This window comes from Acinonyx jubatus, chromosome D1, assembly GCF_027475565.1.
Source record: "Acinonyx jubatus isolate Ajub_Pintada_27869175 chromosome D1, VMU_Ajub_asm_v1.0, whole genome shotgun sequence".
NCBI lineage: Eukaryota > Metazoa > Chordata > Mammalia > Carnivora > Felidae > Acinonyx > Acinonyx jubatus.
In genome coordinates this window covers 111,707,110-111,734,120 of record NC_069390.1, presented here as the reverse complement: position 1 = coordinate 111,734,120, position 27,011 = coordinate 111,707,110, and the positions used below count along the sequence as shown (strand labels likewise).

General features: G+C 48.5%; 1 protein-coding gene across 1 annotated transcript in view; it reads right to left on the bottom strand.

Annotated features, from left to right (window-relative positions):
• MMP12 (matrix metallopeptidase 12) overlaps positions 1-24,644 on the bottom strand; it is a 44,987-nt gene extending 20,343 nt beyond the window's left edge. Inside the window, exon 1 of the mRNA XM_027051956.2 lies at positions 24,426-24,644. The gene's annotated coding sequence lies outside the window, so the exon portion shown is untranslated. The remainder of the gene's footprint in view (positions 1-24,425) is intronic.
• Positions 24,645-27,011: the final 2,367 nt, after the last annotated feature.

Here is a 27,011-nt window from a genome sequence, read left to right as displayed (position 1 = left end):
TGTCTGCTTCTGGAAAGACCAGTCCTGCTGTTCATCAGCCCCAGGGAAGCTGGCCTTCCGGTGCCTGTCCACAGGTATGTTCTGGTCACACACCACGCGCGAAGCCCACTCCTTTGCTTCAAGCCCTGCTCAAGCCTCTAGCACGTTCTGTTTCTCGTTTCCACATTTGGGACCGAGCAGATGATCCTCCTTCTGACTTCTTTCCCGGAGCCTAATTCCACTGAAGGAAACCAGATTATGTCACCCCAAAATATGTCTCTTTGGCACGAAAACTGTTTTGGGCTGAAGACGATTAAGCAACGGCAAAGGCAGAAAAAGTTCCCCCTTTTCTGCCTAAGGGCAAGATCCAAATCCTCCTTTTACCGGAGTCGGGAGCCCGCACACACAAACCTCACTCCATTAACTTCCCCCCACATTTACCTTCCCACAGCTTGCCACCCTGGGAACACTAAAACTGTTTTTCTCTGTCTTGTCATTTCTCTGCAAACATATTGTTCTTTGTTGAACATGGACGTACGCTGGAATTCTAAGCCAGCGTTCCGAGTTACTTCTCTTCTAGGTTTTTGCTGTGTGCAGTCCACAGCTGCTGCTTTTCTCTTGGGAAGTCTCTCTTACTGTTCAAGAGCTCCGGCTGAACGCCTAAGGTGAATAGAGGTGAAGTTCCGCCTCCCCTACACCACTAATGTGGACTTAGTGGGTTTCATCTCAACTTTTAATCTAGTCCGTTGGTGCCAACGACATGCCATATCCTTGTTGAATCTGCCCAAACAAGTTACATGACACAGAGATCAGGATTTATGTGCTATGTCCAAGTTCTTTACATAATACTTTTTAAAGTTATTTATCTTGAGAGAGAGAAAGCACGGGGCAGGGGCAGAGAGAGAGACAGAGAGAATCCCGAGTAGAGAATTTCTGTGCTGACAGGGCAGAGCCTGACGCGGGACTCGATCCCACAGACTGTGAGATCACGACCTGAGCCGAAATCAAGAGTCGGGCACTCCCTGAACATAATTAATTTAATGGCTACTGGATTTATACACCGAGAATGAGAACTGCCACCTGAAATAAAAATAAGCCAATATTTTTCATTTTATCACAAGGAAATTTAAATGTTTTTCTCTGATTATATAATAACGCATGCGAGTCATAAAATATTTGAACTACAAAAGATATAAGGAAAAGAATGGGGCTCAACTTTGTGAAACATGAAGAACAGAACATCAGTCAACGTTCCATGCGTGAGATCACTGCTACTGTAGTCGCTGTGCTTTGCATGTCTCCGTGCGTAAATGCACATGCAGCTAAGTCCATTCAGAAGACTTCATACCGTGCATGCAACTTATATTATGGACACCTTTTTTCAGGGCAGGGGACTTGTTTGTTAGTGTGTTTCACACGTGTGCTCCTCGTTTCTTCTCTCTCCACTGAATAACTCACCTCTTCCTGCTCTCTGGTTCCTCTTCATTAACAATCCAGATACAGACTTCTATATTTTTCTTTCTATATATATTCTGTATTTTTCCTTCTTGATCATATTGTATCGTTAAAAAGCCATTCATGAATCAGGCAGCATCCCATCCAGCATGTAGAGGGGAGCTCTACAGAAGAACTCTGTCGAGCTACAGAAAAGGAAAGTGTTTTCAGGAGTAGGAAAAAGGAAATTATTAGCAAAGGATGTGTTGTTTTAGGTGAGGTTGCCTTCCTAGAGGTCGAGGGGCAGATTACCTCCTTGTGTTGACCAGGACATTCCAGGCTGGCTGGTTAAGGTCACACTCCGGGCACACTTCAAACTGTAGTTAAGTTAGGTATTAAGTCTGAGTTTACTGAGTGAGGTGTTAGTGTAAGCAATGCCATTGCCACTGTGGGCCTGTGGTTTGCCTTTTAACAGAACACACACACATCTAAGTGAGAAGGAAGTTTGTCATGATTTGTTCTATGAAATGGAATTATATTACATACATTTCTCTGATTCTTGCTTTTCTCACTAATGACTGCCACATAGAAACACCTCCAAGGCCTCCAGGATAGACTCAGACCGCCCTTAAAACATCCCATTACTATACTCCAAAGTTTAGGTGCACTGCACTCTTCAAGGCTTTTCTCACTGGCACGTGTGTGCTCTGTTTCCAGCTCTTCCCTCCACAGAAGGGAAGGGCATCCTAAATCCACAGTACCAGAGCACTTGCCTTCCCTCTGGGTCACAGATTTGGGAAGTAATTTCTGTTCTTCTCCATATGTCTGTCTAGTGACTTTTGTGGAGCAGTGGCTCAGAACACTTGGAGATTACGAGGGTCTTCAAAAACCTCCGATGCAGTTTGTATATACAATGGAATACTACTTGGCAATGAGAAAGAATGAAATCGGGCCATTTCTAGCAACATGGATAGAACTGGAGGGTATTAGGCTAAGTGAACTAAGGCAGAGAAAGACAGATATCATATGTTTTCACTCATGTGGATCCTGAGAAACTTAACAGAAGACCATGGGGGATGGGAAGGGGGGAAACCATAAGAGACTCTTAAATACTGAGAACAAACTGAGGGTTGATGGGGGGTGGGTGAGAGGGGAAAGTGGGTGATGGGCATGGAGGAGGGCACCTGTTGGGATGAGCACTGGGTGTTGTATGGAAACCAATTTGACAATAAATCATATTAAAAAATAAATAAATAAAATAAAATAAAATTCAATCACTAAAAAAAAAACCTCAGCAAAGTGATAAAACCTCTTAGGAAAATGTACTCATCTTTTTAAAATTACTTATAATTTTAGTGGCCTTGGTCCCTGGTGAAGAATTCTTGAAATTGAGAAAAATCATGCACAGCAAAGATGATTCTGCCATGGTCCTAATCATCCCCTGAATCTCCAGACCTCTTCCTTGTGATGGTGGCCTGTAGCAGATGATGGGCTCGTAGCACAGAACAAGCAGGCAGCTGAGAAGGCGATGCCCACCCCCTTCTCTGTAGAAGGAGCAAGGGACCTCACAAGCCATTGGACAAATGTTCCTGCACATCCTGACATGTGTGAGCTTAGAGGCTTCTAGCAGGCGATTGCTGACTTCCATGCAACCTGATTAGTAAGCTCTTATCACTTGCGGGTCCCTTTATTCTCACAGACTGTCATGCCACCTGTCACTGTTGATGTTGTTTCGGTTCTCATGCTGATAGCGACAATGGGCATAATGACTCCTTAAACCCAGATCATTCAATGATGTGTAGGGGACAAGGACAGGTCCCCCCCGACACTGGTCACTTTGACATGCAGATTATTTTGAGCTGAAACAATCAGGAAGAAACTTTGAGCTTCCCCCTCACTGCCTAAAAGAATAGAGAGGACCTGTTCCAGGAAGAGAACGGTCACCACACATAACCGCGTTACGATACGAACGAGCGACAGTGGACAGGGAGGAACCCGGCGAGGCCTGTTTGTTCAAAGCCTTCTCTGCGTCCCACTCTTTCTGATCACCCAGCAAATTCTGTTACTAAACATGTCCTTTTTTTCATCCTCCTGTGAATTCATTCCTCCCCTTTGAAGGCCCCTACCTCTACTGCCTTCTGCTTTTCCAGGATGACGTTTACACCTCACTGTGCCTGACTGCCTTTAGCATCTCATGTCTGTGTGGGTTCCCCACACAAACGAGATTAAATTTTATTTTCTCCTGTGAATCTGTCTCCTGTCAATCTGATTCTTAGTCCAGTTAGAAGAATCTTAAATGGTAAAGTAAAATTTTTCTCCCCCACAGATGCACACAGTCTGAATTCCCCACACCTTTGATGCTTGCCTGTTGGCTACAGTTCTAATGGCAAAACGTAATCCCAAACTCCAGCCAAGAGCTGCCTTCACCCCCCCTGTTCCCATCTCCATAGGACAGGAAGAGCACTGGTATCACAGACTGATGGGTGAGAGACCAAGAGCCTTCCTGAGTACCAGCCCCTGTTTCTGTAGTAACAATCAACAAATGGACTGGAGATGCTAAGGTCAAAGTACTCGACTCCATGTGTCACCTCTTCTATATGTTTCCCCTTCCTCGGGTGTCTCTTCAAAGGTAGAGGCTGGCCCAAGGCCATAGGGCATCAGGGACAGACCAGGTCAGATGTTCCACTGAGCCACGGATGGAACCCTGGTATCCACATGTGGTATCACCATTGGAGTATCGTTTGCATTTAAGCACTATGTAATTTTCAATAACAAATGTCCTCTAAGTCACAGTTTGGTGGGCTCGATCATTACTTTACAATGAAGTGAAGGGAAGGAAAATTTCTTCCTCTGACCTTCAAGGTCTTCCAGCTGGACTAAGAATTAAATTTACATGAGACAAATTAACAATAGAAAAAACCCATTGTATAACGTGTACGTGGAGGCCCAATAATGAAATTGAGACCCAGAGAAGAGACTGATGCAGAGAGCTGTCGTAGTTTCGAGACAAAGAAACCGTAAATCTGTGAGGCATTGACCGAGAAAGGAAAACTGAACTGTGGGATTTTTAATTAGTAAGGAATCCTCAACAGACTTTGGACTGGGGGAGCACATCAGTAAAAAGTAACAAGGGTTGTTTACACAGCCTGCTTGGCTCTGAACGTCCCATCTCTGGTGATGAGGATGTGTCTTTACGTCCTGGAACAAGGACGGCAACTTTCACCTGGAGATGTATTCCTGTGTCCAGGGCGGCAGAGGAGGGTCTCGGTGTCCTTCCTGCACAGGCTATCTCTTAAGTAACTTATTTCAAATAACTGATATGCCAAAGTGGCACATCTTGGGGCAGCCTGCCCTTGGCCCCCACATAAGAAATACACAAAGAGAAAAATGCCACCTACTGGGGACTAAGGTGGCATAGTATTCAAGAAAACAGCGACCTCCTCACCCCAAGGAGACGAGGTATCAGTGGGGGAGCACTGAACTGGTGATGTGTGACGAGGAAGGGATCCCTCAGGTCACCCACCATTCAAGCACACCAATCTGCAGCCTACGGCCGGGGTAAACCTGACGTGAAGAAGGCACAGAGGAGGAGACACGACGAAGGCAGGAGGGTCCCCAGGGAAGGAAGGGAGGGAGGAACCTGGGGAAGTTTTAGAGCTAATGACCATGCAGATTCTATTGCTAGATGAACCTTGATTGAGTTACCTTAGGCACCACGTGAGGGAGAGCGGACAACTCAGGGGAAACCATTTTAAGAAAAGCAAGTTCATGTCACAGGCTGCTGATGACAGGATATCCCAATTCCCCAAAACCCCATGTCAGAAGATGGCACACACGAAAGTTGCCAGTGAGTGGATTTTAATGAGTCAACCAAACGTTCCTGTAAGACTGGTACCGAAAAGTAACCCCAGATTCCCTGCTATACTCATACCCTGGGAAAATCCACTATTTTGATAGATCGTATTGCCGTTTTTTGACCTACTCCTCCTAGTTTTCTGTGGGGAAAATCTGCGCGGTGAGCAAATACTCTAATTTCAGCTTCTCTTGTTATCGTTGGCACCCGGGCGGCCGCATCTGGCCGGGTTTCGACAGTGACAGGGATCCCTTCACATTTTCCTTGTTATTCATGAGTGCCAGCACCTGGCTGACCTCGGCTCCTCCCGGGGCCTCTCCTGCCTCCCAGTCCTTGACATATTTGCCCCTTAGCATCTCCCTTTGGCTTCCCTGGGAGCTCAGATGGAGGAAAGCCCATGAAGGTGGGAAAGAGAGACATTGTTGGAGCGAGTGAGGACCCAACATTCATGAGGGGGTTCTGTGCGGCAAAGCCTCGACCGGACACAGTAAACACGTCATCCTGTTCAAGCCCGTAATGACCCCGAGAGAGTGATGTTATTCCCATTTTGTGGATGGGTTCCACGAAGCTCGGAGAGTTTTAATAATGTGCCAGCGGTCAACCAGCCAGTGAAGTGGAATTAGGATGTGGTGTGTCCCCATTGACCGAGCCCAGAGTCTGAAGCCTGGAAAGCTGCCTCGAAGGTTCTGCCCTAAGTCTGCAACCATTCTCCTCATCAGAGAAACAGAGACAGATTCTCCCGGTTTGTTGTGTTCTTGTTTTTTTTTTTTTTAGAAGATGCTGTATCCAGAGCAATTTTGCTTTTAGATAAAATTTGTATTGCTATGTAATATATGTACAGAGAAAAGTATCCAAATCCTAAATCTCAAATGATTGATCTCAAAGTACCACTCATGTAACCCTAATGGGGCCATTTAACTTATTTAGTGCTTTTTTCTTCTGAAGTTTCTTAAATTTTCTAGCTATTGACTATTAAGGGACTTTTTTATTAGTGAGACGGATTCCCAATTTTCCTCACAAAGGAATCTGGCCCGTTCACATCTGGCACCAACGAAAAAGTAGCCATTGCACAATCAGGGGTTTTTATGCCTCTGTCTCAAACAAGTGTCTCCTATGTCTCTGGCCAGGAAGATGCCATCTCACCACATGTGTCACAGCCCTGAACACACATTCCTCCCATCATCACCGCGTATGCTCGGGGGGATTGAAGGAATATGTCTGTGCTTTGAACATTCTTTCATGGACTTTTTTTTTTAAGTTTATTCCTTCAAGAGAGACAGAGAGAGCATCTACAGGGAGGGGACAGAGAGAGAGGGACAGAGAGAGAGGGACAGAGAAAATGCCCAACAGGCTCCATACTGTCAGCGCAGAGCCCTCCCCACATGGGGCTTGAACTCATGAAATCACGAGATGATGACCTGAGCCAAAACCAAGAGTCTGAGGCCTCACCTACTGAGCCACCATGGCGCCCCTTTCAAGGACATTTTAGCGTTCCTCGATGGCTCTCCAGGCCTAAATCTGAGAGCTCTCCCAGAGGCACCACATTCCCACCACCAGAGCTGACTCTGGACAAGGCTGGGGGCTTTGCTGATGTGTTCACTGATGCACCTGTTACCCTGAGGACGAGGGGCTGCGGTTCAGGGGACACAGGTCCAGATCGAAACCCAAGCAGTGCCCCCACATGCGGGGTGGAAGCAAGGGGACGTGTGAGGAAAAGGAAGACACAGCTACATGACCTGGAGGAAAACCATTTCCTACCGGGGCCAACGGACTGAGCTGTTCTGTGTTACACGGTGATGACTCCTGGCTGCTCCTCCAGAAAGCCCACAACCGCCAGTCCACAATCAGCATGTCTGTTCTCTCATCAACTTCTCAAGAAGTTGCTTAAAACGTGGTCACCGTGGCCAGTGCAGGGGTGAAGGCGAAGGGCAAACAAAGCCGTGTGGCCGTGTGGTGGCACACGCTTTCCCAGTGAGCAGACCAGCGCGGGGGGCAGAAGACATGCCTGATAAACATTTGATGAGGGAGGAGATGAGGGCAGGACACCTCCGTTCACCCAATCTCAAAATCTTCCATTTATTTAGCTGCGTATTAACCTCAGGTCAGCAGACGGTCCTCCCACTGGCTCACCACCGCCCCGAATCAATGTCCAGGCCCGGCCACCGAACATCCTGGTAACCACGTGCATCTCAGGCCTCCCTTCGTCCCATCTGGTCCACACGCTTGTCATTTTATACCTGGAGTCTGGACCCTCTTCTTTTTTTTTTTTTTTCAAAGTTTTTATTTCTTTTTGGGACAGAGAGAGACAGAGCATGAATGGGGGAGGGGCAGAGAGAGAGGGAGACACAGAATCGGAAACAGGCTCCAGGCTCTGAGCCATCAGCCCAGAGCCCGACGCGGGGCTCGAACCCACGGACCATGAGACCGTGACCTGGCTGAAGTCGGACGCTTAACCGACTGCGCCACCCAGGCGCCCCTCTGGATCCTCTTCTAACTGGTCTTTTAATTCCATTCTCTGTGTGAGACACGGTGTTGCCAGAAAGTTCCCACGGTCTCCTTTTTACGTGGTGTCCCCTTTCTCAAGATTAATGCATCAACTAAAAGGGGCTATCTCGGAGTAGGGGGGATTACAGCTGATTTGAACTTCTTGCCTTGGGCATTGTTGTGCTTTCCAAATTTTCTAGAATACAAGTTTTATTTCAAAATTCCACAGTATATATTTTTTAATTTTTTTTAAATGTTTTATTTATTTTTGAGACAGAGAGAGACACAGCATGAGCAGGGGAGGGGCAGAGAGAGAGAGACACACACACAGAATCCGAAGCAAGCTCCAGGCCCTGAGCTGTCAGCACAGAGCCTGACATGGGGCTCGAACTCACAAACTGCGAGACCACGACCTGAGCCGAAGCCGGACGCTTAACTGACTGAGCCACCCAGGTGCCCCATATTTTTTTTTTTTTAAGGTAATATTCTTTCAACCACTAATTCCATAAATATTTGCTGAGTGTATGCTAGGCCTGGTGTTAGGTTCTGGGGACACAGTTCTTTCTCTCAAGGGGCTCATGGTGTAATGAAGGAGGCTGTCCTGGGGTAACTGCCCTGGGGGCCCTATGGGGATCAAGCAGTGAGTATGTTGTCGTGGAGCCTGGGAAACACACAGGAGGGGCAGGGAGGGCTTCCCAGAGGAAGTGTAAGGGGAGTCTTAAACCAGGCGAGCATATAGACGGAAAGCAGGGGCTGAGGCAAGTGAACTGGGAAGTGAGTGTGCAAAGCCAGAGAGAATGGCTGGAGCTGAGGGGAGTGTGTGCTTATGTATGTGCAAGCATGTGTAGGCATGCTTGCATGTTAAGTGTATGCATGCATGCGTACATGTGTGTGCGTGTGCATGTGCATGTGTGTGGGTGTATGTGTGCATGCATGTGTGTTGGGGAGGGAAGGTATCTCTAGGGATGGGACTGCAGAGGAAATCAGGGGCCTCGATGATGCAATGGCTCCAATTCAATCCTAAGGGCACTAGGAGGCAATGAAGAATTTAAGCAGAGGCAGGAAAGGGTTGAATTTTCATCAGAAATGTCTTTCTGGTAGCTGCATAGAGAATGCATGAGAGAAAGGCGGAGTTGTAGCTCAGTTTTCCAAGGTCAAATCTCTTGGTCATTCAAAGTATGACAAAGACATCTCTCTGATCTGGCCCCTCCCTTCTTTTGCGGACTTCTCCCACATGACCCAGGAAGGGTATGAAATACCCACCTGAGATGGGAGTGTCCCCAGTGGTGGGTGTGGCGGTACTGGGTGATTTCCTGGGGGTGGGGGGAAAGCTTCCTTTCCATCTAAGTGAACACCTAAATACTTACCAGAGGATCACCCTATTAGCTCACAAATTATACTCCCTCTTAAAGGCTCATTCCTTAATGTGAACCAAAGCTTTTATCAGTTATTTTTACTTCAATTTGAAACAATCTTAGATTCTTTTTTAGTGATTCGATAGATGCTTTTTTTCTGCTTTAATCCTCTTTTGTCCTAGCCAGAGGACAATGATGACATGGTTTACTGTCCTACAGGACAATAAAACCACCACCATCGGGGTTATCTTTCCTACTGGACAGAAACCACTGAGAGTGCTGAGAGGCAAAAATTATAAATTAACACGTTGCTTCTCTAAGCCTAGATTTTAATCAATAGTGAATAACAGTCCAATAAAATTGCATTCTCCTACCTGATTAAATAACCCAGGGGCGGACCCGTCACACGATGCCCTGATAGGACACTAAAAGGACACGCTGTCTTCTGCCCGAGTGACAAGTTTTGTCATTTTTTAAAACAGAGGCTTTGTTCCCAGAAAATGTCAACAGGTGAGAATGCCTATAGGTTCTTGGGCCTGTGTGGGAGGGAAAGTGTTGAAAAGCAGGAGCCAGGAGAGCCGGCCGTCCCTGGGAGCTGGGTGTGGGTTGCGGCTCTGGCACTGCCTTCCCGTGTCTAAGCAGCTGTCCCTCTCTCGGTCAGGTGTCCAACCTACACTATGCATTTGACCTTCTCACCCAGTAGCGCCCACCTTCCAAAGGAAATAATAAATTTCACATTATACTTTGAAAAGCACTTAAGAAGGCAACGTCCAAAATACACCCAAAGAACCAAAGAAATGAGAAAGCGAACCCGTGTTCGCCCATCTTAGCAGTAAAATAACGGCATCTTATTCCTGGCTTGATTTGAGGGCTACTGGAGAGGGCCAACATTTTTACACTCATGCTTTCCTTTGCATTTCCTGCTCAGGTCGTTAGTTTTCACATTTCTTTCTTTCTTTCTTTCTTTTTTTTTTTTTTTTCTGAGTTAATTTCTTTCATCTTACAAATCTGTAAAAGCTCTTTTATAATTATAAAGGAAATGACTCTTTATTTATATTCACAGCCAATATTTTCTCCTGGTTACCATTTTGAGTCTATTTATAATATCTTACGGCATTCCAAACAGTAGAGAAGGTTTTTTATGTGATAATACCTGCCCATCTTTTCTCTTTTGGCTTTTAGTTTTCCTACATTGTTTAAGTGCGTCTTCTCCACTCTTAAAGTGACCGGCATATTCTCGTAAACTTTCTTCTAACATCTTTTATATTTGCTTGTATACAGCTCTTACATACGGATCTTTAACCAAAGCTGAATTTAATTCTATATGTAGCATGAATAGGAACCTAACGTTTTTCTTCTCATAGCCAATTGTCCCAGGATTGCTTTTCAAATTAACCATCAAGTCCCCAATAGAATTAAAATGCCACCTTTGTCCTACACCAAGTTCCCTTGTACGCTTGCCTCTTCTTAACTTTCATCTTGCTATAGATTAATTCCTAAGCTCTTGCTACAATCCCCATTTTGGACACAGGCCAGAGTTTCTTCAGGTTCCTGTAAGTGTGCATATGATTCACTACTCACAGCTGTCTAGACATGTCCACTGGAAACAAGCCTGGTTTCCCCGAAGCTCTGGGACCATACAGCTGTCCGGCCGAATAACACCGCTGTGGTTCTCGGTTCCACATCCATCTCTATGTGGGCTCTTTCTACAGGTTAACCCTTTCTAAACATGACTCAGCTAACGAGCAACATGTTTGAAGGAAAGTAGATAAAACATCAACATCTGGGTTGTGGTTACCAGGGGTGCTGTTTCAATGTGGACACTGGGTGAATGCACGTTCAGTGCGCAATGTTGGTTCCGCACCGAACACGGGCTGTGTGACAGGTGCTTCCCAGACACTGAGGATACAGCAGTAAACAGAACACACACCAATCCTTACCTCATACCATATACTGTCAAGCACACGACTCGCTTAACATTCACATATGCATATACCTCTGTAACCGCCCCCCATGGCAAGAGAGAACCATCCCAGCCTCCCAGGCTTCCTGTTCTCCCTCCCTCCACGGGAAAGACCCCCCGCAATGTAACTACTACCTGATTGGTATCAGTAAATATTTGTTTTGCCTCAATATCAATAGAATCCTAATATGTACTATCTCGTGTCTGACCTCTTTCACTCATGTTGTCGCGCGGAGCTGAAATTTATTCTTTATGTTGTGTGGTATCCCATTTTATGAACATGTCATCAGTTTTTTAATCTATTCTAGATATGTCATTATGTCCAGTTTGGGGATATGGGGAATAAAGGTGGTATGGACATTCTTCTAAATGTGTATGGGTGATCATATAACTCATCTCATTTCTCTGAACTCAGGAATGGATTGGGCTGGTTCAATTATACATATGGTATATTTGATATATACAGTCAGTTATATATAGTCAATTATACATACTATCTATATAGTATCATCTATAATATGATGTCTTCGTGTCTTTTATCATCCTGAACACCAAAAATTTTGGGGGGATGTGTGATGGTATCTGTCCACCTTTTCTCTTTTGGCTTTTAGATTTCCTGTGTTGCTTGTAAATCTATCTGTATGTTTGTACATATAATAAATGTATACATGTGTTACATAAATGACAAAGAATTCATATACAAAGTACATAAAAAACTCCTACCGATCAATAAGAAATTGGTAAGACAATTCAGTTTTTAAAAAAATAGGCAAAAACCTAGGACACTTCATAAAATAGAGACTATCTAAGCGGTCAATAAGCATATGAAAACCTAGCAGTCGGGAGATGCAAATTAAGATCACAGTGAAAGACGAGTACCCAAGCTACCAGGATGGTTAAGATGAAAATGTCTCAACACACTGCCCAAAGCCAGCTAGAGATTTGGAGCACCCCCCATCAAAGCACCACCAGCACTGTTCACAGAGGTAGAACAATGAAATTTGTATGCAATCATAAAAGTCCTCAAATAGCCAAAGCAATCCTGAAAAAGGAAAACTGGAGGCATCACAGTTCCAGATTTCAAGTTATATTATGCAGTGGTAGTGATTAAAACAGTACAGTACTGACAAAAACAAAAAAAAAAACAAAAAAAACCCAAAAAAACGGACACATAGATCAACGGAATGGAAAACAAGCACAGAAATGGACCCATAACTATATGGCCAATTAATCGTTGATGAATAAGAAAGAATAACCAATGGGAAAAAGACAGTCTCTTCAACAAATGGTGCTGGGAAAACTGGACAGCAACGTGCAGAAGAATGAAACTGGACCCCTTTCTTACACCATACCCCAAAATAAACTGAAAATGGATTAAAGACCTAAAAGTGAGACCTGAGGCCATAGAAATCTTAGAAGAGAACACGGGCAGTAATTTCTCTAACATCAGCTGTAGCAACATTTTTCTATATAAGTCTCCGGAGGCAAGGGAGACAAAAGCAAACATGAACTATTGAGACCTCATCAAGATAAAAAGCTTCTGCACAGTGAAGGAAACAATCAATAAAACTAAAAGACAACCTATGGACTATGAGAAGATATTTGCAAATGACATAGCTGATGAAGGGTCAGTATCAAAATATATAAAGAACTGATACAACTCAATACCCAAAAAACAAGTAATCCAATTACAACAATGGGCAGAAGACATGAGTAGACACTTCTCCAAAGAAGACATCCAGATGCCTAACAGACACATGAAAAGATGCTCCACATCACTCATCATCAGGGAAATACATATCAAAACCACGATGAGGTACCACCTCACCCCTGTCAGAATGGCTCACATTAACAACTCCGGCAACAACAGACGTTGACGAGGATGTGGAGAAAGAGGAACCCTTTTGCATTGTTGGTGGGAATGTGAACTGGTGCAGTCACTCTTGAAAACAGGATTGAGGTTCCTCAAAAAGTTAAAAAGAGAACTACTCTGTGACCCAGCAATTGCCCTACTAAGTATTTACCCAAAGGATACAAAAATATAGATTCAAAGGGTTCCATGCCGTCCAATGTTTATAGTAGTGTTGTCAACAATGCCAAATTATGCAAATAGCCCAGTGTCCACTGACTGATGGATGGATAAAGGAGATGTGGTATGTACACACACACACACACACACACACACACACACACACACACACACACACTGGAATATTACTCAGCCATCAAAAAGAATGTAATCTTGCCATTTGCAACAACATGAAAGGAGCTAGAGACTATAATGCTAAGTAAATAAATCAGTCAGATAAAGACAAATACCATATGATTTCATTCATATGTGGAATTTAAGGAACAAAACAAATGAGCAAAGGGGAAAAAAAAAAGAGAGAGAGAAACCAAAAATAGACTCTTAACTATAGAGAACACACTGATGGTGGGGTGCCTGGGTGCCTCAGTTGGCTAAGCGTTCAACTCTTGCTTTCGGCTCAGACCATGAGCTCATGGTTTGTGGGATTGAGTCCCGCATTGGGCTCTGCACTGGTGTGTGGAGCTTGCTTGGGGTTCTCTCTCGCTCTCTCTCTCTGCCCCTCCTCTGCTCTCACTCTCTCTCAAATAAATAAACATTTAAAAAGAGAGAGAGAACACACTACCAGGGGTAGTGGGAGGGGAGGCGTATGGGGAAAACAGGGGATGGGGATTAAAGAGTACACTTAAAAAAAATTTTCAAAAGAAGAAAAAGAAAATAACCTCATAGCTCCAAAGGTTGGATATGGTTTGGAATAGTCAGAATCTCCTACTTGCCTGGGAGCTGCGTCAACAGGTACAACCATTCTGGGAACAAAATTGGTAATATCTATTAAAGCTAAACATGACTTACAGCTGAATAATAAATAGAATTTTTCAAATTTAAAAAATACAGTGTATAGTGTATTTGACGTTTACATACCAGGAAGAAAAACAAAGCAGTGACAAAGAGCAGAGAGGACAGGGAGAAGTCTGAGATGTATTTTCAGGGACACGGCATTTGCCGCATGGCAGGTCTCATGTAAGTAACTGGGTCTATAACAGAGGGACAGGATGAGTCACCTGTTGCTCATGCATTCCCAAGAAGAGACGGCCCATTAACTACCCCTTGCAGCATCGTGGGACGAGTGCTCCTCTCCACCTGGCATGGCTATAAGAAGGGGCATCTCGAAGGTCTGGAAAATTCAGTCCAGTCTCCAGTCTGAAACTGTGCAGGAAGGCAGAGCTTTGGAAGGAAAACTGACAATATGAAGCCAGAGGCAACGTCACGGAGCCTATGGAAATGTGACAGGCCGCGTCCAAAGCTCCCAGGCGAATTTTGACTTTTTCTCGAGGCAGAACTGACACAGTATTATGCTAGAAAACAAACACAATCTTTCTTTCCAAAAGAGGGAAGGATGAAGAAGGAAATCAGTCTTGTCACAAAAGTTTAGGGTCCGATGGCCCTGAGTCATGTGCCAGTCTTTCTAATGTGCCAGCCTGTCGGTCTCCAGGTCTGCTGAGAGCAGCCAAATGGGTCTTGGAGCTGGGTGTCATGCAAAATCTGAGCTGTATCAGCCCTCCCAGGATTGAGGAGCCAGAGAGCGAGCCTTCTGCTAGTCTAGCCTCAAAGGAAGAGAGAACAGGAGCATCCTAGGCTGATCTCCAAACCATACTCTTCGGGAGCTTAAATGTTACCAAGTAATTTTCAGTCAGGCATGCCATTATCCTAGAGCAGTGAGTCAACTTCTAGTTCAAACAGAAAACTCCGGATCCCTGGGACGTGGGGATCTTCAGTGATATCTGTAATATTTTCTTTCTACCATAAATAGACTATTTAGGGTAGACATAAAATTATAGAAACAACGAATGCAACAAATTATTACAATATACGTTAAATATACGCATCATAATACATATCATATATAAATATATAATAGATTAGTTTTTAGAAAAATAAAGAAAACAAGGGCGTGAGGCAACTACCACAAACTCAGAGCATCTAACAACACGCCCACTGCCTGGGTTTGCAGGATATGAACTGGAGTTTGCCTTTTGTGACAGTGGATCGCGGGTGGCAGAGGCGAGGTCCATGACTGGACGGTGGATGGTGGTGGGACGGAGACCCACGGGGAGGAAGTCGAGACTGCAGAGCGGAGGCTGGAACCAGAAGCCACCGCCCAGAGGTACGAGCACTGGAGAAGCATGAGGAAACTAAGCCACAAGCAAAGTACGATACGAACAGATGGCAGGACACTCCTCCACCAGGGCTCCGCTCTCATGTGCCGCACGGGCACCCGGTTGGCCAGGGAGAGAGCTTGGCGAACGTGGAAAGCAAGGGCCATAAACACCTGATTACAGGAGATTTATTGAAGGTTCCTGTTTGTATCTAGTTCATGTTAGGCACTGCCAGGCTCTAGCAAACCACGGACAGTAGAAATGAGTGATGCAATTAGGTTGGGGGGAGAAGGACAAAGTGTCAAAAACACCAGTCTAGTTAGCATTTCAAGCATCCCGAATGTGGATTGGAATCGACACAAATGCTCCGTAATCAGCCAGATAAGATTGTCGGGTGAGAAGAACCAATGGGAATTCTTGTCCAGGTGACAACACTCAGACGATGGAAAGCTGTCTTTTTTCTTTAGCTCTTTCAAAGCTCACTTCATGAGTTGCTGGATTATTATCATCCCTGTTGACACGGGGGGGTAGACGAGGCTGAGACCGTCTGAGACCGTACCGCCCCTAACTGGCAAAATCAAGGATCTGACTGTAAGGTCTGGTTCTCTTCACTCTTTTGACAGTGGATTATCAAAGAAGAAAACTACATCCATTCATTCAAAGAAATGTTAACGAATGTCCACTACGTATCAGACGTTTGTTTAGGCACTGAGCAGTGGTACATGTAGGATGCAACCCACTTTTTATTTAGAAATGGTGATCCCTACGTGACTTCCTCACCATCCTGAAAAAGAGAGTGTGGCTGGAATCAATTTTGAGAATAAAGAGAAAAAAAAAAAAAGAACAGTTAAAGCAAGCATAGCCTATATATCAGAAAATTTTGTCTATGCAAGGCTATTTTCTAAGCGGAATTGAATGACAGATATATAAATTGTTTGGTGCTGAAGGATGGTTTCTAGGAGCAGTTTACAACATACTGCTGGCTTACAAATTTTTTGTGACATTAAAATTTTACGAACTTATTTTCATCTCATTTACTGATGTATAATTTTCATACGGTAACATGTGTATTTTGGTGAATTTTGGGAAATGGACACAAAGCAGCACCACAACGAGGACGTAAACCGCGTGTGCGGCAATATCAGCCAGACGGCAGTGGGGGCACCCCCACACTCGCCCTCCCCACCTGCAGACACGGATCCAACACCACCACCCGGGCCAAGTCCGTTCGTGAGAAATCCGGAAGGCAGCTGAGTGGCTCCTGCATCCCAATGAGGGCAAAACTGGCAGGTACTCCCCAGAGGACGCCCCTCCCCGGATCGGCACGGCGGGTAAGCAGAAAAGTGCCAGCTCCCAGCACCTCCCTTGGGAGAAAAAGACTAGACACTGTTCAGGGGGCCGCCAAGGAGCTGGTCTCTGTCTGGCTCCACTCCAAGCACTGGCAGGAAGGGGCACAGGTGTGGGGGCCCGGGAGAAGGAAGGGTGCGGTTGGGACGCTCATCACTCCGCCCGCCTCTGGCTCAGCGCCCTCACATCGCAGTGCTGGTGCACAAAAGACATACTGATAACTGATGCCTCCCAAAGCAAATGCGACACCTGGGCAGCAGAAGCCGTCCTGAGCCACAAGCGGGTTCAGAGGGAACTCGTATCTGAAGTCAGGCGGACTTTGCTGAATGAGTCTGTCTGCTGACTCCAGACACTCTTCCTTGCCTGTCTCTGGTGGACTGAGTCCGGTCCTCTCCGAACCCAGGTCCTTCCCCCACAAGACGGGAACGGCAGCAATGTGTGCACCTGCCACCTAGGGAAACACGGTTTGGGCTCCTGGCTGGAGTGCGGAACAAGAACAAATATAAGCGTCTCATCCGAATCACTGGCTTCAACCCTGCCTGAGCCGGAACACGACCACTAGAATCTGAGAACACAAGCACTCGCCCGTCCTCGCCCCTGACTTTGGCCTCAGAACCTCCAGGTTTGTGCTAGAGTGTGGGCATCTAAAACACGGCGGTTGGCCCCAGGGAATAACCAGAGTTGAGAATCCCATGTTGAAATTCTCGGTTCTGAGAACTTGAATTCTCTAGTGACAGGAGACTCAAGCTTCATCTCTTCTCAGCTGTTTCTACCTCTTTTCCCAAGATAAGGCAAAGACTTGGGGACAGGTCGCCCGTGGAGAGGCGGGTGACATCCACATCCACACTCTGTAGAAGTGGCTGCAGGGAGTCAAGAACCACGACCCTGGAGGGTCCTGGGGGGCCCATGACCCGATCCCGCTGCCCCCATGGAGGTGGGGGGCAGTAAGGAGCCAGTGACAAGCACGAAGAAAGACCGAGGTCAACTTACTGGCTTACTCTTACGCACGGCACAGGACTCACAGTGATACAAGCCCCACGGTTTTACGAAGGATGGTTAGGTCTTTGTGACCAAACTGCTGGGCTGAAAACTGGGCAGACGAGTTTGTGGGCAGCTTAATGAGCAGATTATAGAAGCTCTGTAACTCACATTATGTATGAATTCTACAAAAATAGTCACTACAAGTGCCCCAAACTATTGTGTCATGCAAAGGAATTAATCTGTTGTCTATATATAGACATGGCTTTTATCCCCTGTCTTAATTTTATGGTGACCACTGGAGAGGAAGTGAAGCCATTCCTGGACACATGAGCCATTGCTGATAACAGAGTGAATTTACAGTGAAATAGCTGACCACATCTTCCTAAATAATCTGAAACACTCTACAGCGGGTACTGAAGTTTGAAGAGTTCTTATTTTTCCTTCCTCTTTTGCAGAAGACTCCGAATGATCTAATTTAGACTCTTACACCTTTGCTTAGCTGGCGTGGTTTAGGTGGGGATGAGAATAACTGCATACATAACTTAAAGCAAGTGGGCCTTCAGCGGGCGAAGGGAGGCCGCAGGTACCGGCTGGGCGCTCTGAATGCCCAGCTCGCAGCCCCTGTGCAGCCAGCGCCCAGCATGGTTTTCTCAGCCGAGGCCGCCATGCTGCTGTGGACAACTGATCTGCCTTTGTGGCCACAGAGGTGCCACAACGCTCGTGGGCTGGCAGATGGTCTGGAGACACGGGCACTGGAGGTCTGCCCCAGCGGGGCTCCGGACGCGGGGTGCTCAGCCAACCGGCAGGATCCCCTCGGAGGGACCTTGGACGTGAGCAGCTCAGGCAGGAGTGGAATCTACAGAAGCATGTGTCCAAAGGCGAGTGACTCCCTGAACAGCAGGTGACACAGAGTAATGATGCCCAGTGACCTCCAAGGAGCCAACTAGCACAGAGTCCTGGGCTATGAAGTGAAATCCCGTGGGGGGAGCACCAGGGAGGATCCAGCAGACGCCCACCTACTCCTCGTCTAAATACTGAGAGGTTATAAATCCTCTCTGATCCCCGCCCGACAGCCCGCGGCAGAGGTGGGCTCACGGGCCGTGGCCCCACGGGTGCCAGCGGTCCGTTGGCACGAATGTGGCGCACGTCTGCTGGGGCAGGATGGAAGCTGGACTCTGGCCAGGACCCTGGGAGCCACGGGCCCTGTCCAGACCTGCGATGGGGGCTCACGCGGCTGAGCACTTCGGGCCCCACCCCCCCCCGTGCCTCACTTTCCTGACTCAAGATTTCCAGACTACGTGACACCAACAGAGGAGCAAAGGAGAGAAGGTATCTGGGGGCCATCTGCAGAGATGCACGCATCAGAGACGAGGGGTCTCCCCACCACACGCACACACACAGCCACACCCCAGCCGTGCCTCTCCCAACGCGGAGGCCGCGTCCATGTGAGCGTTCCTCTTCAAGATGCGGCTCACTCAGGGGGTAAGAGACTTGCAAAACACCTTCTAGGGATGTCATGTAGAAAGAAAGCTTCTCTATTTCAGTGTTTCCATATTCAAGACTCCCGACAGCATGGGGCCCAGTTTGTGGCCCAGACGGTGGCACTGGCTGTGTGCCCGTCTCCTCCAGTCCACAGCAACCTCCCCATGAACTAACTCCCTCTCTGGGGTACCCCAGGCTTTCCTGTACCCAGCACTCGGAGGGACCTAAGGACAGGGCACCGGATCATGAGAAGTGACACAAATCAGTTTACCTCTTTCCTGTTCAATTTGTGCACATATGTGTGTGCACACATGTGTGTGTGAGCATATACACGGCTCTCACCTCCCTGCCATAATCCAAGTTTACGATCTTAGCCGAGAATACGGAATAGAAAACAGGCAATTATATGGGAATGCAAGCTGGCGTGGCCACTCTGGAAAACAGTATGGAGGTTCCTCAAAAAACTTAAAACAGAACTACCTACGCCCCAGCAATTGCACTACTAGGCATTTATCCAAGGGATACAGGTGTGCTGTTTCGAAGGGGCACAGGCACCCCCATGTTTATAGCACCACTATCGACAAGAGCCAAAGTATGGAAAGAGCCCAGTGTCCATCGATGGATGACTGGATATAGAAGGTGTGGTATATATACAATGGAGTATTACTCAAGCAATCAAAAAGAATGAAATCTTGCCATTTGCAACTACGTGGATGGAACTGGAGGGTGTTATGCTCAGTGAAATTAGTCAGAGAAAGACAAATATCATATGACTTCACTCATATGAGGACTTTGAGACACAGAAGAACATAAGGGAAGGGAAACAGAAATAATATAAAAACAGGGAGGGGGACAAAGCATAAGGGACTCATAAATATGGAGAACAGAGGCTTACTGGAGGGGGTGTGGGAGGGGGGATGGGCTAAATGGGGAAGGGGCATTAAGGAATCTACTCCTGAAATCATGGTTGCACTATATGCTAACTAATTTGGATGTAAATTTAAAAAATTAAATTTTAAAAAATGCAAAAAAAAAAAAATCAGAAAACAGGCAATTATAATGAAAAAAGGAGTCACACCCTTAACCCAGACCTAAGGTCAGCCGAGGCTTCCCAGATTAAGTGACATTGAAAGTGAGATCCGGGGGCACCTGGGGGGCTCGGTCGGTTGAGTGCCCGACTTCGGCTCAGGTCATGATCTCATGGTTCATGGGTTCCAGCCCCGCGTCGGGCTCTGTGCTGACACCTCGGAGCCTGGAACCTGCTTCGGATGCTGTGTCTCCCTCTCTCTCTGCCCCTCCCCTGCTCATGCTTGCTCACTTGCTCTCTCTCAGAAATAAACGTTTAAAAACTTTTAACAAAAAAAAGAATAAAGTGAGATCTGAAGGTTGAAGAGGGAGTTAGCCACGACAGGAAGAATGGCAAGTAGGGGACAGGTGTGGAGTCTTCAGGAAACTCAAGCAAGAATCAGAGAAGCAAGGAGGGCGCTGGGAAGGGGGAGGGACGTTAGGGGATGGAGCGCACGGAGCCAGAGACGGCGGCAGGTGCACGGGGTCAGACCCCGTTTGTAAGCCACGCGGGCGAGTGTGCCTCTAGTCCCGACAGCTGACTGGAACCACCGGTGGGTTTTAAGCAAGGGAGTGACACATCGTTCAAGAAGGAGGAAGTGCCCGGACCCTCCCCTCTCCTCCCTGAACAAAAGCTATGACTAGTGCCTGACTTTGGCCTCTGGTGTTTGCGCTCCTGACTAACTTGGAGCTGATTTGAAATTTTGCTTTTCTGTGAATTATTAATAAAAGAAAGCAATGGATAGGCCCTCATTTTAAAGTAGAAGGAAGCAATAGTTTCACCTCTTTAGATCATGTTCTAAGTAGAATTAACTGAGCAAAACAATGCCTGAGAAAACAAAAGGTTTTAAAATTCCGTTTTATGGGGTTTTTTTTTCCCCAGTGTGTTTTGAATAATCTATATAAACTTGGAAAACCTTCTCCGTTTTTCTGAAAGTTTCTTTCAACCTAGAAGGTACTTCCGTCTCATTCACACCCAGCCCTGACATTCACGTGACGAGCACAAAGGAACAGTTTCTACCGACTTGTGGCCGATCGGAACCCCTCCGGCATACGTGTGGACATGTGAGGTCTACCTTCAGGACTATAAGCATGTCCTGACATCAGAGATTATGATGTCATCGGAGGAAAGAAGGGCAGAGGAAGGAAGCCCGGCCAGGAAAGCACCCCCCGGGCGGGAAGCCCCATCTCACACTGCAGGAGTTGTTGCCTCTTGCTGTGAGGCCCGTGGGCGTCTACTGGACGCGAGCCCCTGGGGTGTCACCTACAATCTGCATTCCCGGTAAGGACCCCGTGTGAGACACACGCTGCCTTTCGAAGGAAACGAAAAGGAAGGAGCGAAGATTTCATTTTCCCATAGTCAAAGCGGAGCACGGGGTCGGGTCGGGACGAGAGAGGGATGAGTCAGACTGTGGAGGAACCCACGGTCTTCCATGGAACCTCTCCCTTCCCTCAGATCGTCCCCTGTTTTAGATGTGGGCCAACCTGTCACGAAGGAAACCCTGATCAAGAAAATGTTCTACTTTTTTAAAAAAAAATTTTTTTTGTACATTTAGTTGAGAGACATAGAGAGACAGAGCACAAGTTGGGGAGGGGCACAGAGAGAAGGAGACACAGAATCCGAAGCAGGCTCCAAGCACAGAGCCTGATGCGGGGCTCGAACTCACAAACCGTGAGATCGTGACCTGAGCCGAGGTTGGACGCTTAAGTGACTGAGCCACCCAGGCGGCCCGGAAATTTTCTACTTTTGACGTCTGTGGCCCTGCTCCTGGGCTCCCACGGAAGCCCTACATTAACATTTGACATTTTCCAATTTTTTACGTTAACATTTAACATTTACCAAGGTCAAAATGATTCCGTGAAACCTCACAGCACGGGCTCTGTTTCTGCCCCGAGCACACATTGCAGATCTGCTTTTTTATTATTTAAAAAATATTATTATTATTATTTGTTAAAAAAAATAAATAACCAAAAAGCAGCATTCTAAACACAAAGGTGAGAAAAACCAAAAACCTCCCTGGCTCCCTTAAGATTACACTTGAACATACTTGCACGTATTGAAAACGTAACGTAAAGTGTGTAACTTTCTGGAATGTCCCTCGTGAGGATGGTTTGTAAGTCTTTATGTAAGAGCCATACATAACCCTGTGCCAAATGTCCCCTCCCGGGAGCCTCTCTTCCTTGTGAAAACCGTGTAACCCAGGCACCTGTCCCTACCGTGGCTCGAATAACGCTCTTTTCCATTCTCTGTGACATTTTTAGAAGGTTTGTCCCCCACGGGGATGCAGCAAGGAGCGAGACCACGGCTGTTAGTTGTGAAGGCCAGCGCACAGGGCAGGGTCGCCTGGGTTCCCAAAGGACCTGGATTCTGTCCGTTTCCAACTGGTTCTGCCCGGATGCCTCTGGCCCCTCCCCAAGCCCGCCTTCTACGAACACGAGTGACACGCGAAGTGTCCCTGAGGTGGGCACGTCCAGCCCGGCAGTGTCACCTCCCGGGAAGGAGTCACAGTCTCGCGGCGAGAGGCAGGTTCCGAGTCCCTCCAGCCCGGCCAGGTGGCGCCGAGGCTGGGACCGGGACTCCACCACCTTCGATCCTGCAAAGGGACAGACAGCCCCCGAGGGCCTTATCTTCATGTGAACCCCAGATCCGTCTAAAACGTGTTGCTTTTACTTAACGTTTCCGTCTGTTCTATGTGCGAGAGTCAAAATAACCCAGTCTTCTCTGTGCACGGAGACTTGCTGTCTACAGAAGGGCCCCACGCACAGCCCAGGTGTTTTTCACAACCCGGGACGTCCCTTAGTCCACGGACACGGGGTCCACCGGACCAGCCACCGAGGGGATTCACCTGAGGGTCATTTTGCTTTCCAGACTTCCTTTCCACCACCGTTTGCTTCCTTGCCGCCGTCGGCAGCCTGTCCTCCCTCCGTCTTGGCCAGCGCGCCTATAACCTGTGTGGGCTGCGGTTTTCTCCAGGGTAAGGGGGCTTAGTAACACAACTACCGCCAAAGTCAGACGACACGCGGGAGGTAGGACGGACCCTCGGCCGGTTCGCAGCTCGCTGTGTGCTAAGTGTTCTCCAGAAACGGGAGTCTTGTGAAGGTCGAAAGGTCCAACAGACTTGGTGAACGGACCCTGCCCTGGAGGGGGGGGGGGGGGTGCGTGCTACGCGCCTCCGTGGGGCGGACGCGAAGACACCCCTGCCAGCAGTCGCGGGCAGAGGACGGCGCTCCGGTTCGACGTTCTGTGTTTGCCTGCAAACGTCCTTCCCCCTTCCAGAAGCAAAACGCAGCCTTCCTTCATACAGAGCGGCTCGGCTCCCGGCTCCCCACTCCCCGGGGTCACCCAGCTGTGGAACTGAGCGTCGGTTAGGGCTGGTGTGGCCGAGGGGTCAGGCCAGGAGAACTGGACTCTTCCTGGCCTGTGACTCCCTGGGGGGGCAACGGAGGCTGGAAGCAGTGGGTGGAATCGTCCCTTCGCCGCCGATGAACGCCGGCCCCCTCCCTCCTGCGTCTCTCAGGACTGTGTGGGCCTTGCCGAGGTGGCGCTGGGTGGGAGGGTCCCAGAGCCTTCCCACCAAGGCCCCCTCTTACCAATGCCCCGCCCTCCACACGTGCCTTAGGGGGCCTCCCGGATGGTGCACAGACTGGTGGGGGAATCACCCTCCATCCCTCCCAGGTAAGACTGCTGCCCTAACAGGCAAAGTGCGTTTTCCCAGGGCTCACAGCTGATCAGCAGGACGGTGGCCCAGGTTTCCTAACGCACAATCCACTGGTGGACCGTTAGGGCGCGCGGCCCTGCACGGGTGCTGGGGCTGCGATGTGACAGACCAGGTGGGCAGGGGACAGGGTGGCCCGTCCGGGACCCACCCGCAGTGCGAAGAACCAGGGGACTGGGCTCCACGGAGCAACGGCAGGTGCAAGGACCCTGAGGCAGACATGAGCCTGCTTTGTGCCAAGAGCCAGAAGGGCAGAGGACAAACGAGGGATAAATACTACGGGGCGCGTGGGGTCCGAGGAGCAGACTGGAGGGGTCAGGCACCGTCCTGCTGCGTGAAGGCCGGTGTGCCAGCAAGACTGCTGAATGCCCCGGCGCGCTCCTCCAGGAGGGCTGGCCCCTGGAACAAGAGGGGCGTCCCGGAGGGTCGCCAGACAGGGGTACACAGGCGGTCCTGGAAGGACTGGGTTTGAACGGCACGGGTCCACTTCTACGCTTTTCTTTCTGTAAGTGCTGACGGCAGAAGCCACAAGGCCTTAGTTCCCAACCGCGCCCCCTCCCCACTCCGTCGGCACAAGACCTTACCAGTCCGGGAGCGCGGGGGTCCTGTGCGCTGACCCTTCGCACCTGGGAGGAGGGGCCTGGGCTGCAGGGGCCGGTTCCCAGGGGAGGTCAGGCCTGGAGACGCTGGGGGCCGGGTCCTCCCCGACCGGGGGGTCCTCCGGGGCTCCCCGGTCGGGGTGTCTGGGGCTGCGGCCGCCAGGCGACCACTACACGTGCGGGCAGGCCGTGCGGGCGCCTCTGCTCATGCGCAGTGTCTGGCCCAGCCCCGCCCAGCCCCGCCCAGCCCGGCTGTACCGCCTTCCAGTAAATACACCCGCGGGACTGTAAACGTATTTTCCTTCTTTAGCGTTGTCTTAACCACGTTTCCTCTTCTCTAGCGGACTTCATTAGGAGCATACAGTATATAGTACGTATAACATACAAAATGCGTTATCGTTAATTGACTGCAATGCGTTGCTGTGGTGAATTGACTGCACCGTGTTGTTATTGTTAATTGACTGCATTGCGTGACTGTTAACTGACTGCATATGTGATCTATCCTAAGGCTTCCGGGCAACGGTAGGGTATCAGTAGTTAAGTTTTGGGGAGGGGGAGTCAAAAGTGAGATGCAGATTTTGATTAGGGTATCCCTAACCCCCACATTGTCCAAGACCCTCCTCGTCGTCTTGTTCCGAATCTCCTGGATGGTATTCCACCCTCCTGGAAGGGGACCTTGATGGTAAAACGCGTGCTCCGGGCTGGGAGGTCAGGTATGTGGACTGCCACAAGAGACGCAGCATGGAGCACGAGTGTCTGGGTTATTCGTGAAGCATTTGCTTTAAAGCATATCTCTGTAATAAAATTGGCTTATGCTGTAAATTGGTTTTCTTTTTTCCCAAATTAGTCACTTTCAACACTACAAATGACGTACAAGCTTCAGCCTGTTCCAGGGCTGTATCGTCTCGGTCCAGTTTGTCTTGGCTCAGCCATCATGCAGTAACAAAACTCGTCCTAATTCATTGTTACCACGAGATGCCCACTCGAGAGTCAGCAGGCTTTCCAGAAATTGGTTTTGCAGGACTGGAGACAGAAAGGGCAGAATATTTCTCACTGTGGGCAATACACCAGGTGCTCTTCTGTAAAGTAAATGAGCCCTAAATGCAGTGGGTGGGCTCGCTGTGTTTCTCTTCCTTCCTATCGGTCAGGGTCTGATACCTGAGGAAAACTTGGGTTAACTGTGGGAGGAAGAAGCTAACTCATCAGAGTGAGATAGTGTAACATTAACTTCCCGGGATGGACGCTGACCTCCCCTGTGCATGGAGCCACGCCCTTAGCTTGCGGAGGATGTAGGATGTACGCACCCCTCCTGTGGCCCACGCTGTGGTCTAGACGCTCCCAGCACCTCCCCTGCCGAGTGCACACACACAACACGCCCCCGACAACACTCTCCACTTCTGTGCCGTTGAATCTGTCCGACTTTGGGCAGATGCATTTCCCAGGTGTCATTTGGGCACAGCTGTCTCCAGCAGGATAAAGAGCTGCAAAGAACAGTGGCCTTCTAGTCTCCAGGACCCTCATGCCCTCCACCCCCAGGACCCCCCGGGTCCTGGGAGCGAGCCCCTCCTCCAGGCCACTGAGCCTACATATACACACAACATATACGAAGGTCTTTCCGAGTTTGAGCCAGGAGCCTGGGAGGCTTTGCAGTCAGTCTGATTCTCGCACAAGTAGAATGACGGCTGGATGCGACTGGCCCTGGCCTGAAAATGATGTTATCCAGTCCCCAACTCACCATCATCCTTGGGATGGTGGCCATGGGGACCAGCAGCCATGAGGACCAGCACCCATGGGGACCAGTGACCATGGGGACCAGTGACCATGGGGACCACCGCCCTTGGGGACCACCACCCATATGGACCACCACCCATGGGGACCAGCAGACATGGGGACCACCACCACCCATGGGGACCAGCAGACATGGGGACCAGTAGCCATGGGGACCAGCAGCCATGGGGACCACCGCCCATGGAGACCACCGCCCATGGGGACCAGCACCCATGGGGACCAGCAGACATGGGGGCCAGTGACCATGGGGACCAGCAGCCATGGGGACCAGCAGACATGGGGACCACCGCCCATGGGGACCACCGCCCATGGGAAGACACATTGAAGTTGCTGTCCTCTGCTGCAGATAAGGACTGAAACTGCTCAGTGCCACATAAAACCATAAGCACCTGTGTCTAGTCTGAATTTGGTGACTGCCTGGACATTACATGACAGCTCCAGGGCCCCAGGGAGCAGCTGGGTAAAGACTCACTGGCCCAATCAATTCCAGAGACACATGACTTTCCACCCTCCTCACCCCTTGAGCGCCAGCTGTGTTCCCTGTGGTCAGGGGCTTTATTCACCTACTGTGCACGGCTGTCCAACCCTCTTTTTAAAAATAACCTGATATTTTGTGACTCCAACCTGCACATCAATTCACATGATTGACTAATTATGTTTCTGTCACTTTTTACTTGAACTCCTTGCTTGGGTGGCTTGGCTCAGGTTTACATCCAAACCTAATTGCAGCTCCTGTCTGAGAAATACACCAACAGCCTCAGTAAAGCAGAAGTCGGCTATGTA